This window comes from Halichoeres trimaculatus, unplaced genomic scaffold (assembly GCF_033239565.1).
Source record: "Halichoeres trimaculatus isolate MK-OKI-2021-1 unplaced genomic scaffold, fHalTri1.1 fHalTri1_scaffold_3, whole genome shotgun sequence".
Classification (NCBI taxonomy): domain Eukaryota; kingdom Metazoa; phylum Chordata; class Actinopteri; order Labriformes; family Labridae; genus Halichoeres; species Halichoeres trimaculatus.
In genome coordinates, this window is record NW_027437181.1 from 19,982,408 (window position 1) to 19,998,347 (window position 15,940).

The following is a 15,940-nucleotide window of genomic DNA, read 5'->3' on the forward strand; positions in this document are numbered from 1 at the left end:
ACAGTTTTATAATTAAAGTTCCTTGTTTTCATTTAATAGTGTTCTGTCTCTGTCTTGAATCATATGGGTATTATAATGATTTGTGATTATATACAGTATATATCCCGTGTATATCAATGAATTTATTATATATATCAGCCGATATATCGGATATCAGTCGATATATTGGATATCGGCCGATACATTGGATATCGGCTTTTTTTTGCCCCCAGTATCGGTATCGGCATAGGCCCCAAAAATCCCATATCGGTCGGGCTCTACTACAAAGTTAACACAACAACATTGTATTACTATTTCCCTTATTACCACTGATATCATTAAGACAACTGTCAAGGATTTTAAAGCCTGAAAAACATCAGAATAGGCCCCACAAAGTGCTGCAAATGTTTTGATATTTGTTTGGCCTTAAAGGTTCATTCTTGTAACCCATACCTTACTTTGTGTTAACGTTCTCAGGAAACTCAGCACACAATCCTACTTTTCAGGCTCTTTTCCACCTGATTTCCAAAAGTAAATTAAACTAAATTATTTAATCACTTACACTAAACGTCTCTCTCTGTTCTCTGAACCTACAACTTTTATCATATTATGTTTAACTTTCACAGTTTGATAATCAGTATCACGAAGCCTTCAGTGTTCTGCATTGTCAGTGTCTTGAAGCATACTGCTTATAAATCCACCAACAGTTAAACTATATTTATTTTACCAAAACAAGCAAAACATTGTGTCCAAAACTTCCGACCACACATACGAGTTACATTTTCAGTAAGTTCAGCAGAATCCATCCATGCATATTTTGCCTTTGTCTAACACAAAAGCTGTTTATTTACCCAGTAGTCTACTTCAGCCAATCAAATCTGGTTCATGAATACATTCACCTCAACATGAGCAACATTTTAAAAAGTGCAGAAAAACTGTTTATGACAGTTTTCAAACAACCAAGAAAAAGTGATATCTGATTGTGGAAGTGAAAAGAAATACATCTTTCTTCTAGAGCACAAGAAAAACTGTACAAACCAAAGTAAACAAACACTGAATGACTAGGGTAACTATGTTTACAGCAAATTAGATTTGTTGAATGTTTGAATGTTGCAACAGGGCCGGCTGTAAGGCCTGAACTCCAGTGCGTCGATATCACTGTTGCACTGAAATGTCCCATAGAACCAGAAATGATTTGATGAGTAGAAGGAATGAGGGTCTACAAAGCATCATGTAAGGGAGAAGACCTCCAGTGTGCAGAGGGAATTACAGATCAAACAGTAGCCTACTTATTGTTGTATAATACACTTAGCTCAACATTTGGATTGAAGGTGAACAAGATCTCTGCAAATATATTTATGGTGATTTGTCCATTACTAATTTGTCTGTTATGGTCACAAGACCTGATGTTAAGCTGGTACCCAATAGCAGACAGACCCCGGATAGTGGGGGAGTGATATCTGGTGGGACAGCAGGCTGGACAGAGGTGCAGGAGGCCAGAAACTGCACCGAAAACGATGTTTCCTGAAAACTCCAGCCAAAGTTACGATTTTTGGAAAACTCCAGCTTCGTGATTTTGCGTAGACGCCAGAGAATGCTGAATAACAGAGGTTCATCCTAATTGGATGGCATGGGTTTCATGTCTGAAAAGCGCTGCCAAATATGGGTGTGGCATTCTTTGAGCCGCACCAACTGTTGTGGAGGAAAGTATTTTTAAAAACTGCATAACCTTTTCTGTGATCAGTAACTAAGTGCTAGAAATGTTGGGTGGTATTGGATGGGTTGGATTGGGTTGGATATACGAGATGGTCATCCCCTCTACAGTGTTCTCAAATTCATGATAAGGGACACCTCAGGTTCTGTACTTCAGTCATACATCAAAGTCAGTTCCCTTTCCTCACACCTTGAAATGACTGTTCTGAATAACAAGTGCTACAACAGAGCCCTCAGAATCAGATTTGTTTGGATTTTTGTTGAGCTGTTATCATATTTTGTAAGTCAGAGTGATCACTGTGTGAGCCGCAAAGGAGAGGAGTATGAGTATTAATCAGTGGTGCAACATTGGACTTCCAGTTGCTGTTGTTTGGAAATCAGTGCTGGCTCAGATAAGGTTGTAAACTCCTTAATGAACGTTTCTTCTCGTAAGAACATGACTTCATATTCCCATGATACATGATAGTACTAACTTGTGCTGATGGAGAAGAAATTTCAACATTAATGTAAACCTGTCAGTGTTGAAGAGTAAGGCCGAGTCAATGTACAACTCCTCTAACAACTGAATGATGAGGATGTGAATGGAAAAAGTGAGAAATGAGATACTTTCCAGTGATCAGAGTTGCTGTTGTATGCTGATGTGTTACACTGTTAAGTAACAAAGTCTTTTAAAGGCTGATATCCCTTTTCCCTACACACAGACAAAGACACATCAACATGTAGACACAAGAGGTCCATTTTGATCTCTTCCTTCTGACATGAACATCCCAGGGAAACAAAACGATCTTTCATATAATGGATTAAGCAGTGTTGATTTTTCATTATAGATGATGAAAAGCTCACGTTAATGAAGCAAATGAATTATTTACTCCATCTGTCCTTTTTTTCCAAGCATTATCCATTTAGAAAAGAGTATTCCATCAATGCAGATCCATTCAATTTAAACTGAGCTGTTATCTTTAACCCCAAAATGACAACTATGACTCCATTATGATTTATCACAGCTCATAATCAGACATGCCAGAGGAAGCAGCATCCTGTCCATGGAATCCATTTGGACCAAATGTCTATGCTTTTAAGGGAAGCAAAAAGGAGTGAGAATAAGGAAAGTCTTTAAGCCAATCTGGGTCCCTGCCAACCTGCCTCTAACCTTTGCTCCCTTGGTTTGGGAGTTAGCTAGTTTCCTTTTTCCTCTGACATCACTCTCCAGGATTCACACAATGATAGCATGGCCCCGATTGCATGACATTACTGCTTCCTTCAATGCACATGGGAGAATTGTGTTAAAAATCCCTCTCCGCTGGACGGTCTTGCCGCAGTTTCCAGAGAGCACCAGCTGCACAGCTGGTGTCCATGGGAGAGACAGAACGGATACACAAATTCCTCACTGTTATGAGGCAGGGAAATATATTTCCTTGGGCAAGATTTCACTCACTGTATAGTGTGAGTGCTTAATGTTATGGTATCATGTGGCAGATGTTTCTTTCTCTTAAACCACAGACACTGTGGACTTAAAAAAAACTAATACATGCATAGTGATGTATAGAGAAATGTTTGTAAGTAAATCCATTTATAGCTGGATCAGGAGAATCCACGATTCATACAGAAGTTACAATTCATCTCATTTCTCCCCAAAACACTACATGCGGACTACATTACTGTCAATTAGACATACATAGTAAGCTGTCTCAGTTAACTGGCTCTACATTGCAATACTCCACCTTATATTTTTTTCCAACCCACATGGAGTCCAGCTCTGAGTTAGCTGCTCTAAAACGTGTCTTTCTCTATACATCTCAAGTCTTAAATTTTTGTTGTAGCCTATTTAAGAAATGTAAGCCAAATACCACAGAAATCACACAGTTAGAGGGGAAGAAATAGTGCACCTTGTGTAATTTTTTTTTCTGTCTTTTTTTTTTTTTTTTCTTGTAATGCAAGCCAGATGTGACCGGGACCATGGAAACAGGTGATGATAGCATTACACTGAGATTGGAAACAGATGGAGAAGGGCTTGAACCTATTCTTGTGTCATTGTCGGGGTCATAAATAAAGATTTTTTTTCTCCTAATGAAACAATTTCTGTATAAATAACACCACAGTATTTCTGTGTTGCACAAACATGAGAGGGTCTCTTTCTTGGATCAGATCTTTTAAAGGAACTCAAAATCCTTTTCACTACAGCTAAAAAGTGTTTTTAACTTTCTGGATGTTAGAACTTTACTGTAAAAATGTACAAATTCAGCTGTTTTCATTACACATTTATTTTATTTACTCTGCAGCCATTTTCCTTTAACGTTACTCAAGTGAAGAAACTGCTCTCTCCAAGAGCAGCGCCCACATAAATTCAAAAAGCAGATTTACATCCGTTCAATCGAATAAGTCATTTGTTCGTCAGAGTATTCCAAAAATAAATGTTTTTACATGATATAAACACTGCGCAGCTCTAACAGTGAACACAGGTTGGGGTAACTGTTACCACAGATTCCTCTCAAAGCTCTCAGATTGTCTGGATCATCGAATGTTGTAGGCTGGGACACACAAACTGTCCTCATTTTAAAGGACAATTCACTTTCTGTTTTCAAAAGCATGCAAATTTGCTCATTTCTGGTCAACTTATTTGAACCCATAAGTTAAGATACAGCATCACAAAAAGTGTCAGAAATATTTTTATGTAATAATCTTTGACTAAATCCAACCAACAGCTATCAGCTGGATTTGCAACATTGTGTCACTTATTGGATGCAAAACAATATGTATCAATGAAACTATGAAGAGTGAATAGATGGGATCTGCTGTTGACACTTGACCCAATAAAATGTATGCTGAGTGCATACATGAGTACAGCTGCCAGCAATGCAGATAATGGCAGTTTTGGCTAGCCGATGGTGAAGTTAGGAAGAGAGTAGTTGGTTTTAGCACAAGCTGTTGTTACTTAAGCCGCGTTTCAACCAAGCAGTCCTGTTCGGTTCAGTACGGTTTGGCTCGGTTTGGTACAGTTAAGCCTGATCCCGTTTGCGTTTTCACAGCAAACTGTGCCCTCTTGTGGTAGATGGCGTGTAAGCTGGATGCCGAAAGCCGCAGTTGTTAAATAATAATGTGACGCCATAGCAGCGCGATACAGTGTACCCCGCTAATAAATCCAACGAAAAAGAAAAACGCGACAGTAAACAAAGAGCATAGATGGAAGACATGCAGCATTTCGTCCTCTTTGGGATTGGCATGTAGCTCTTTGATACAAAGTGCAATCAGCTTTGTTTCAGAGAAGACTGTGTGCCGCCAGAAGAAGTACACCCGCTGTCGCACGGTAAGTGACGATTCTACCGACCAATCAACGGTCTGCAGTGTTGTAGCTCCACCTTTTGAGAGTGGACTAGTTCAGTCTGGCACCCATACGAAAGGGTCCCAAAAAGTGGGACAGCTCAACTCGGTTATCTGGGGATCTGTCCCAGGATAAGTCAGTGCAAATGCCACAAAATGCGCGCCGTACCGAGACAAATCGAACTGGTCTGCTTGGTGGAAACGCAGCATTGGTCATCCATAGGTAATAAGTCATGCAGTCTGAGTTGACTGCGTGTTTTCACAGTTATCTATAGTTTCAATTCATGACTGATTTGGATCTCCTTACTATTTTTAAGTCATTACAGTTCTTTGCGTTTCCCTTCTGTGCGCAATGTCAAAGGAAAACGTAAAGCTGTTGAGTATCCATGCTTAGTGGTTATCAGCTGACAATAAAAAATTAGTTTTGTCTGTCATTAGTTTACACCACCCAGCCTCTGTAGCAGACTGCTCTTGATTCCTCGTCTCAGAGAGTGTTGAGGACATACTGGTGGGTCTGCTTCACATCAGGTGGATATATCACTTGGAGAGGAATGTCTCTAGCAATCAGCACTGATGAAGCCACTGGTGGAGCCGCATCCTGGGAGACAAAGCAAAGCCACCGTACGCGTTGGACTGGCTTCACAGAGGGAAATGACACTGTGCAGACCTGTGCTGAATGGCAGGCTGGCCACCCCTGAGAGATGGTTATTTAGTGAGCAATTACATCCCCCAGCACTGAGCGAAGCAATGAGCTCAAATCCCCACCACCACCACCACCACACAGGAAAATATATGTGGCCGGAGTCTTTATCTTTTGACCTCATCCACATTCAGAGTTTAGCATGTAAAACACAACTAAAACTGATCCTACATCTGCTGTCACATAAAAACGCTCTACATGCAGCAAAATCAGGACCAGTGAGTCACAACATGTGTGTTTCAGGAGTTATAAAATGTTTTATATAAGTTTAGAGAGTTATGAGCAGATAGAATGACTTTAGTGGCTTACAGAAAGGGAACAGACATTTGACGGTTTCCAGGCGATCCCTGCAGCTACCACAAGAGAGCACAGCTGGCTGACTCTCCCACTCACTGCTCAGCCTGTCTGCCCCTTTCTCTCTTTCTCACACACACACACACACACACACACACACACACACACACACACACACACACACACACACACACACACACACACACACACACACACACACACACACACAGGTGTAAAAGCCCAGGTCTCTAGCACAGATTTACTCTGTCACAGTTTCAACCCACCATCCCAAATGGGGCCTCCCGCTCTGCCATTCAGGAGAGTGGATTTTCACAGTAATGAACACTTAAAAAGACGACACCTCAGCCCAGCATGGTGCCACAAAGTGACAAAAAGTGAGCTCTTAAATCATTAAATTACAGAGGGAAATGATTTATTGGCCCCTGTAGCAGACGGTGTTATATGGGGAGCATTAAAGATGCTCCCTGTTTTAGATTTCACACATTCTGTAACATGTTTATGCAGCTGGATTGTTTTATTGCAGCAATTGTATGAAGCTGTGATAAGTGAGCTGAAGAACCATGCTCAGGGGTACACTAGAAATGCCACACCTGTCAGAGCTGTGTTATGAGAGCTTTCGCCCTAAAACAAGTCAAATTTTCTGACAAAACATAAAATTTAGCCCCTGAGATTCATGTTTCTTATTGCTGTTCCTGTGAAAGCTTTCCTTATACGTGTTTATTAAGACTCTTACCAGATCTTACAAGACTTGTTACACAAATTTATTTTGTTCCCAAGTTCTCCCTCCTCCAGGAGATGTGGATTAAGTTCTACTAGTTCTTTTTTTTCTTTTCTTGAAAAAAGGCAAAGCTTAGTTGCGGTCTGCTCGAGAGGATCAGCTCACTTCCCTTTCCGCACAGCTCAGTGTGCTGAGAGCAGAGCTCGTCTTGGAAGATCAATGTCTCCTCTTTTGTCGCATCAGTCATGCAGCTTCTGCGGTGCACAATGGCGTTGGGGTGGTTAGTAGGGAGGTGGGACGCTTGACTGGCGAGCACAGAGGACCACCTGACCGCCTACTGGTGCCCGGGAGCTCACGCACACACAAACACACACATGCTCACACAAACACACACCGCTGATTGTGTCTTTATCTGTCCTGTGACAGCAGATTCGTTTGAATGTTTCTTAGTTTCTCCTCCCCTCCTATGGAGCGAGTTAATGTGCTTTATTCTGCCTGACACACCAAACCACATTCACTTAGAAGTGGGCTAACTCGCATTCAGACTCGTTGAAAAAAATAAAGCTGTTAAATGTCTGTTTGTGTATCAGGTCCCCACATTTGTACCCAAAACTTCTGATGTGTTTTCCTCATCTCTTTATGTGTTCCTCCTTTAGCCAGCCTAGTGATGAAGTTAGTTTGTTTACTGTAGTTTTTTTTTTACAGATTTTTAGATCAACAAAAAATTGCTATCAAATGAGTTGTGCTAACTAGATAAAGACTGAACGAAGAAGAAATAGACCTTATGTTTTCAAGTTTTGTGTCTTTATTAAATGAGAGCCTAACTTTATGTTTTTAGAGGAGCAACGCTGACATTAAAAAAACAGAGTTTTGTAGCTTCTGTACTTATCTTCCTCGAAGCATCAAAGTTAAAAATTAAGAGAAACCAGAACTGCCAAGAATCGGATTGCAAAGACAAGATAGAGGAAAAAAAATAAACAACCAGCAGAGTAAGAATTTAGAAGCTGTCAGTGCGCTGGGATTCAGAGCCCTGCTTGTGATGACACTTTTGATCTGGTTTTCTGCAGCCTCTCAAGCTTGACAAAGTCCAGCATTAGCTGATATCTCTCTCACTCACACACACAGGCACGAACACACACACATACCCATTCAAACACACACACAGAGGCACACACACCCACATGGACCATTTGTTTTGTTAAGTACTTGCTAAATGCTACAAGGTGATTATCAGGAGAGCAGGGTGATTTTTGCAAAGAGTTTCTAATCGCTCTGCTGGAGAAGTTCTCAGGCCTCCTTGAACCTCACAGAACTGGTTCAATGTTGATTAGTTCACCAGTGAGAGAAAAAATGCTTTACATCTGTCACACATGTCCAAAGATTAAAAAAATACCAACAAACACCTTGATATAAATAGTTTTCAAAAAGCACAGTCCCACATAAATGTGCCAAAGACCTTTAATGTTTTTTTATGTTAAGCTCCTGGAGTTGATTGTTTAAAAAAGTGTGAGAACATTGCAAAATTGCTGCAGAAAAGCACATTGCAAGATCATGCAACCCTTGAACTATAGAAAATTAAGTGTTAACATAATAACTTTATAGATGTTTCTCCTGAAAACATTACACCGTGTTTCTTGTTGTTGTTTTTTTACATCTTTAATCTGCACTGGATGATTCTTTGTAAACTGGTGGGAATTTGAAGTTAGACAGATTAGAGTCCCTTCTGCTGCCAGTGTTGTTAAAAGACATTAGTAGTGCATGGGAGTCCGGTGCATGGGGCTGCAGCTAAAACAAGGCTCCCAAAGAGCTTTTTTTCCTCCTTTTTTTCCAAAGTGCATTTATTCAGAATTGCCAGCGTTGCTCTTTCTACAGGTCTCCAAAAGGCTGGTTTTACACTGTCTACACGCATTACTGCCATAGTCTGTTGAAGGCTGATCCTGTCACCCACATCTTTCCTGTAGCCGGGCCACCCAGCCTGGATGTGCCTCCAACATGTCATCCCTCTGTGTGGTCCCTAACAAAAGAGAAGCAGCAAGACAGAGGGAAGCACACAAGTGCCAACCCAGAGAGAGAGATGTTTCAAAATATGACAGCGTCATCTCTTGGAAGGGAGGGCAAAGAAAAGAGGGGGAGAAAAAAAGAGCAGCAGCAAAGTAGAGCTGACCAAATTTAACCATTTAACTCCTCAAACCAAAAGTTCAAGAATAATAACAATTAAATTACACTAAGCTCAAAAGTTGTCCATTTATTTAAAACCTAATATCAGAAAAGGTCATTTTTGTCATTATTGGTCCATGATGGGTTTATCTACACAATAAAACATTAATTAATTAAAGCAGTTTGTCTATCAAAAACTCATAAAAACCCACTCAAGGTGACAACAGGACATGCCAAAATCAGGTTTTCAAACAGTTTTGTGTATGAAGTAACATCTTTAGATTTTTTTTTTTTATTACTCAGAAAGTTTTTAATTGTTGAGCACAGGAAAGCAGAGAGAGAAGGAAACAGAGTGAAGTGAGGAGTGACATGTGAGAATGGCGCCACAGGCCTGCTTTATGGCTTGCCTCATGGGGCGCCAAACCTAGATCAACAGCACTGCATTGCAAAAAATAATAACAATAATAAGCTCAGTCTTTCAGATTCAGAATTAAAGCAAAGGGAGGGTTAAAACTACTACAGACAGGTAGGTACTTTTGATAAGCTCTGATAAGTTTTGCATTGAAGTCTCTCTGTGGAGACTCTACAGTATTTTGTGGTCCTCAGTGGTTGTTTCCAGTTGAATTATTTGTTTGTTGATGGGTATTAAATAACTCTTACTGCTGCCAGGATTATTTCTGATTTGCATGATAAAGATCTCCAGGATGTAAGGTTGATTTCCATGACCTTAACGGGTATTTGTGGAAAGGAACCATTATTAGGGCTGATTAATATCAGCCCATGTCTGTGATCTTTTTATGTAAAATTGCACTACAGCATGAAAAGATAAGCAAACAAAATATCTGTAAGGCGTGGTCGAAGCTCTGTTACACTGAACCTTTTTTTTCTTATAGAGCTGTTTATATTTGAGGTCTCTTGAGTGAAGCACACGTAGTTATCTGCGCTCAGATACACATTGGTCATTTGTTTACACTGTTTCTTGAATCATAATGAATAATTTAACAGATTAGTTAGGTTTAGAGCTGTGATGGCCATGGAGGTCTTTGGAGCACAGTGAACTCATTGTCATGCTCAAGTAACTTTGTGACATGGAGCGTCATCCTGCTAAGAGTAGTCATCATGAGTGGTGTGGTCATGTAGGGGTGGACATGGAGCACAGATGGCCTAGTGTCCTAGTGCCTGGCCATTCTTCTTTGACCTCCTCTGATTGGGTATTTTGGAATTCATTCTCTGTAAATCCTAGAAATGGTGGTGTGTGAAAATCCCAGTGGATCAGTGGTTTTTAAAATACTCAAACCAGCTGGTCTGGAGCCAACAACCATCCATTCAAAATTAACTGAATCACCTTGTCTCCACTCTTGAGTTTCAACTTCAGCATATCTTCTTGACCATGTCTTTGTACCCAGATACAAAGAGTTTCTGCCATGTGATTGGCTGATTAGATATTTGTGTTACCAAGTACTTAAGAAGGTGTACCTAACAAAGTGGCCAGTGAGTGTATACATTTATATATTTTTAACACTTTTGATTCAGCAATCGTGAAAATGACTCTGCAGAAGAAGAAATTATGTATCTCAAACTAACCTACCTCAGATAAATAAATCAAACAAAATAAATCATTCTAAATCTATTGGCCATGCACAGTTTCTTTTCTGTCTCAGAAAAAATTTTTTTGGTTTGGTGCTCCCTGAGGTGCACTGCACATAAGATCTTGATAAATGAAATGGGGTTCAGTGTACTGCATGTCTGTCATGGCCATAGTGAGTGTGGAATCGATCATTGATTTAGATACTTTGTTTTGGAGAAACAGAGCTGAGGTGAGGAGAAGCTGGTAAACATGATGGGTAGTGCACACTCTACAGGCGGGTGTGTCACTGCACCCAGGGGATCTCACATTTATCTCATCTTTACCTCCATGAAGCCACAGTTAAGGAATGTCTTTATTTATACCATTCTGCAACTTAAGATTTTGCAGTTTAAACTCAAAAATATGTTTTGATATGAAGACCAAGTTATAATTCTGAACCACATGTGTCCAGTGTCTGTCCTAAATAGCCCAAGCTGCTGTTTTACCGCTCAGATGACTCAGAGAACACAAAGTAATTCAGCATGTGGCAGCATCACATACAAATTCTGACATGAGAAAGTGAAAGCATGTAAACAATACCATGGTATCGGGACATTAAGTGTGCACAGCTGGACTCTGTTTTGCACAGATCCTGTTAATGATCATTCATGTGGACTCCATATCCTGTCTCAAAACCTCTAGTGTGTTTATCTTTAGATGGTCCCTCTGTCCTACACAGACACACACACACACCCCCCTTCAGTCACACTCGTCTATCCTCTCTCTCAAACATGAGACAGTAAGAGCTTACATAAGGATACAAAGCATTCATGAAATCCTTTCAGGAGCCAATTTCCCGTCAGTGCTTTCATTGTCTGATTAGGCCATCCATATGTTTTTGCACAACACACTACAAATGCTGCCCTGCAAGAAACAACTGTGTGTTCCTCATCATTTGTTGTGAAAACAGTCCCTCTGCTGGCCTCCCTACCCCCTGTCTGCATTTTCCCCACTGTAAATCATGATGAAATGGCTTGCAGGTGTCAGGATTAAAGTATACTCTCAGAGGACGTCAGGCCACAGACACAGTCACAGCTGCTTCTCTCCTTTTGCCAGTTCCTTTATTACCATTTGTTTTCTGTTTTGTAATTTGCTTGTAGTACCACTGCTGAGGTGGATGGATAGCAGACCTCCAGAGGGGCTTTGCTACAGTACGGGCAGCTTTTCCATTACTGAACATTCATTAAAGACAATAAACATCTAAATGTGCTACATAATCATTTGTGTCACTCAGAGATGGAGACACGCTATGAGACATTTTGATCCATTTGCAGTGTTAGCACTTAGTACAGTGGACACTAAAAGAGACAAAAATGGTCAATTTTACATTCTTTCTTGAGAAGTGTAACAAAAATGTATCGTTTCAGAATGCATCTTACATTTTTTTTATGAACAGAAACATTAGCACTTTTACACCAGATGTTTTTGTTTTCATCAGTCTAAAGCTCCTGGCAAAAGTATGAGCCTTGTAAAACAGACTCACAATAAAACTAACGTCTCTATATGAGCTACGAAAAACACAAGACCAACAGTATAAAGATAAACTACTTATTTGAAGTTATCTTAGATTAGGAATATCTACACTGTGCTTTACAGGGCAAGAAAGAAAACATACAAGACTTTAAAAATCAGTTTGAGAATGATTGTTTGCGTTTGTTTTAGGTGATATTTATGTTAACTTGTGACAGACGTAAATTCTTCCTGAAACAACAGTGATGCATCTTAAACAGGGAAGTGTCACAGGCGCTAATAAAGATCCCTCTCACAGCAGGAAATGTGTTTATCAGCTGTAACTAAACCATTAATGGTGGCTTCATTCCATTTAGGTGCCCCAGTAAGCCCAGCCAGGGAGCCAGCATGTATAATAGCTTGACCCTTGGCATTGAGAGCAACCGATTGGAACACAGCCCTTGTTAGTATTATTCACTAGACTTATGTGAGGGATAAAAATACAGAGAAAACATCTATCACTGGAGATATGTGAGCACCTGAATGCAGGATAACTTCACATGTGATTTAATGCATTTCCCTGTCCAAACACTAAGATCAGTAGAATAACAGAAAAAAAAACACTCTTACTAAGTGAGACTTCACATCTTTAAATTGCCAACTAAAGTATGGTAGAACACAATGTAGTTTGCTGTGGGGTTTTGTTAAGTGTAGCTGTTGTGTGCCAGTGAAATGAGACTGTGCAGATCGGGCTGCTGGGAGCAGTGTGTTGGAAACGTGTACACAGATCTGTTCCAAGCGCCTACCAACCACATTTCACATGCAAGACTGACGTAGGGTGAATGTTTACAGTACCCACACTTGTTCCAACACACTTGTATAAATGAGCTGTGATTGGGATTACCTCTCACCTTGAGTCTAGCCACTACAAGACACTTAAAGCGGAAAAGTGATGAGCACCACCCCTGCAAGGCTACAGGAGAAACTGGAGACACCCCAGGATTAGAAAGGGTGATTCTGAAGTTTCCTTCAGCATACATCACTCACTTTGTAAATGAGTTTAAAAGATAGGCCATTGTTTTTATTTAAGTGATTTGCATCCTCTATAAGTCACTTAAATAACTTTGTTTGATGTTAAAAAGCAGTTGAGCTGCCTTAACTTTATTTCCAAACCAGATTAACCACACTGATTATGAGTGACAGAGTATTTTTTAACACTGGATCTACATTATTTTGAATTGTGCAACACGGACTCAACTACTGTGTTCTCCAAGTCTTCAAACCAATAAGTCTTCTTGCATTACATATCACGTTCACACTTTCAGCACTGTTGGCAAAGAGAAGTGTTCAAATCTGATTTCATTGTCCATCCAGATCACAGATAAAGATATGTCTCAGAAACTCTTTGACTCAGCAGTCTTTTAATCATACAGGCTTTGGAAGAATTGACTTAGGAGGACATTACTTAATCATGAAGGGATCCAAATCGTGGGAAACAATTTATACAACATGTGAAGAAAGTTAAAATAACTTTCAGGACATTTTAATGACAGACTGGTTGTGTAAGGTACAAGGTAAAAACCACATGAAATAGGACTTTGAAGCAGTGGCATCAAAATTACAAAGGTGATTACACAGCTGAGTCATGTCACATTTACTGCCTCCTCTCAGCATGTGTCAGACCGCACAGTCATCACCTCCAGACCTACATGTTCAAAAACACAGACCCACAGCATTCACACAGCAGAGCACCTGTTCAGATGAAGATCATAAAAAAAGTATGTTTTTATGGGTGTCATGTATCCTATGTGGAGATAGGGAAACAATGAATACCAGCCGAAACTCTTCATGAAGAAAAGGATTTCTTGGATTTAGTTTGTAGTATAACTGTTGCTGGACTGTCAAAAAGAAAAAAGGACAGGAGAGCAGGAGAAAAGGGGAGAGTGACAGAGCACAGACTGCTACCACAGACTGTATAAAACATGGACGTAGTTTCTCTCAAATGTCACCCGTTTGTTTCTGAAACGGAAAATGAAGCAAATTGGCTATTATGCCCGTATAAGAAGTGGTCAGGGCTTCGCATACGCCCGTCAGTCACATGATCTGAGCTGTGCCTCTGATTGGGCGAGCTTACGATCTTAATATCCTCTGAACTGTAGAGTCAGAAAAAAATACAGTGTATAGAATAGAATAGAATAGAACTTTATTGTCAATGTAACAAGAACAAAGAAATTGAAGTCACAGCAGCAATCAAGAAAACAAAAGTAAGAAAGTGTATAGAAAGTGCAAAAAGGTCCATAAGAAAATAGATGATGACAGCTTGTCCATCATTCTCCAGTTCAGCCAGCCTCCACCTCCACAGGGTCCAGGACTGAGCTTCTTCAGTCATGCTCCATCTCTGTCTCCTAGATCCTCTGTTCACAGTAGGTGAAGTTCTTTCAACATGGCGTTGGTCTCTGGTGTTAGCTCCGTCAGCCTTGTCTGTGAATAGCATGATGCTACTCTGCCCTCTGGTATTCCCTCTGTTGCTGGGTTAGCACAGCTAGCTTGTCCATCTTACTGGTCCCAATAACGATGGATGGAAGGACAGGTCCGTGTCGTCACTTCTTAGCTCACACCTGAGAACCAGCATGTCGTCCTCACCTCCTTCTCCTCACCTTGTGGGAAGACATCGGGCCTTACACCAGTTAGCATTGACATGCTACCGGCTGCTAACAGCTGAGTCCACATGTAAACAATGTAGCCATGGTTACATGTAGGATCTCCAGACAAACACAGGAGAAAAAGTAGTAAAAATATCACTGAAGTAGGGATGGGTACCGTTCACATTTGGAACGATACAGTACCGATGCCTGGTACCTGGCAATCGGTATCGGTACTCAACGGTACCAATTTTCAGTACTTTTTTTGTGTTTATGTGGTAAAAAATATCAGTTTGTTTAATAATAAAGTATCATTTTTTTTTCAATTAAACATATTTATTCTTCAATATATGACCTTGCAATGCTGTGTTCATGTCCAGCAAAATAACCTACTCTTCCACCCCCTCACAGTCACAGGGATGCGTTTAAGTACCTAAACATGGTACCTTTGGATTTTACATGAATCGATACCCGGTACTTTTGACAAAATTCAGTCGGTACCTGTAAAAGTACCTAATTCAGTACCCATCCCTACACTGAAGCCACAAAAAGTTTGGTGTCTATGACTAACAAATGGACCGTACAAAGTAATCATCCACTCCAAATACATAGATTACAAAAAAAAAGACAAAAAAAATGACAAGAAACGGACAAAGAAGAGAGAGCTGCTGCAAAAGGCAGCCATAGCCAACAGGGCGGTGCCTAGCAACCCAAAATGCCGAAACCAAAATTAGCAATCCAGACAGAAGATGTTTTCTGAACCAGGCTGTAAACAGGTTAGTTTCTGCTTTGAAGCAGCATGTTTTGGCTTGGTGTGTATGTGACTTCCGGTTCTTCCGGAGCCAGCCTCAAGCGGACACTCGAGAAATGGCAGATTTTAGCACTTCTGCATGAGCTCATATTCTTGGAATGGAGGTTGCCGCTTGGCTGAAACACGGGTTAAGCTGTTTAAGCAAATAAATACCCAGGATGAAAGTTAGGCACAGGTGATAGAGGAAGTGTAGTGCATGTGGACTGAACGTGAGTCAACTTTTCTCACGGTCATCATTTTTGTTTCAAAGATGCTCAAACATGATGTCAGTGAAACACTGGGCTCTGCCTGGTATTCATAGTTTTTTAAATAAATGGAAAGTCAGAGCATTTTCAGGGATTCAATGGAACAAATCCACAAAATGTTGGTGATAAAATGAAGTGACACTTGAGGAGCCCACCATGCAGTATGTATAACACGTCTCTTAACAGCACAACCTTGGTTTCTGCTCTCCCTCTCTCATGACTCGTCCACACTCTGCTTTGTATTAGGTGGTGCCGTGGCACCTGTA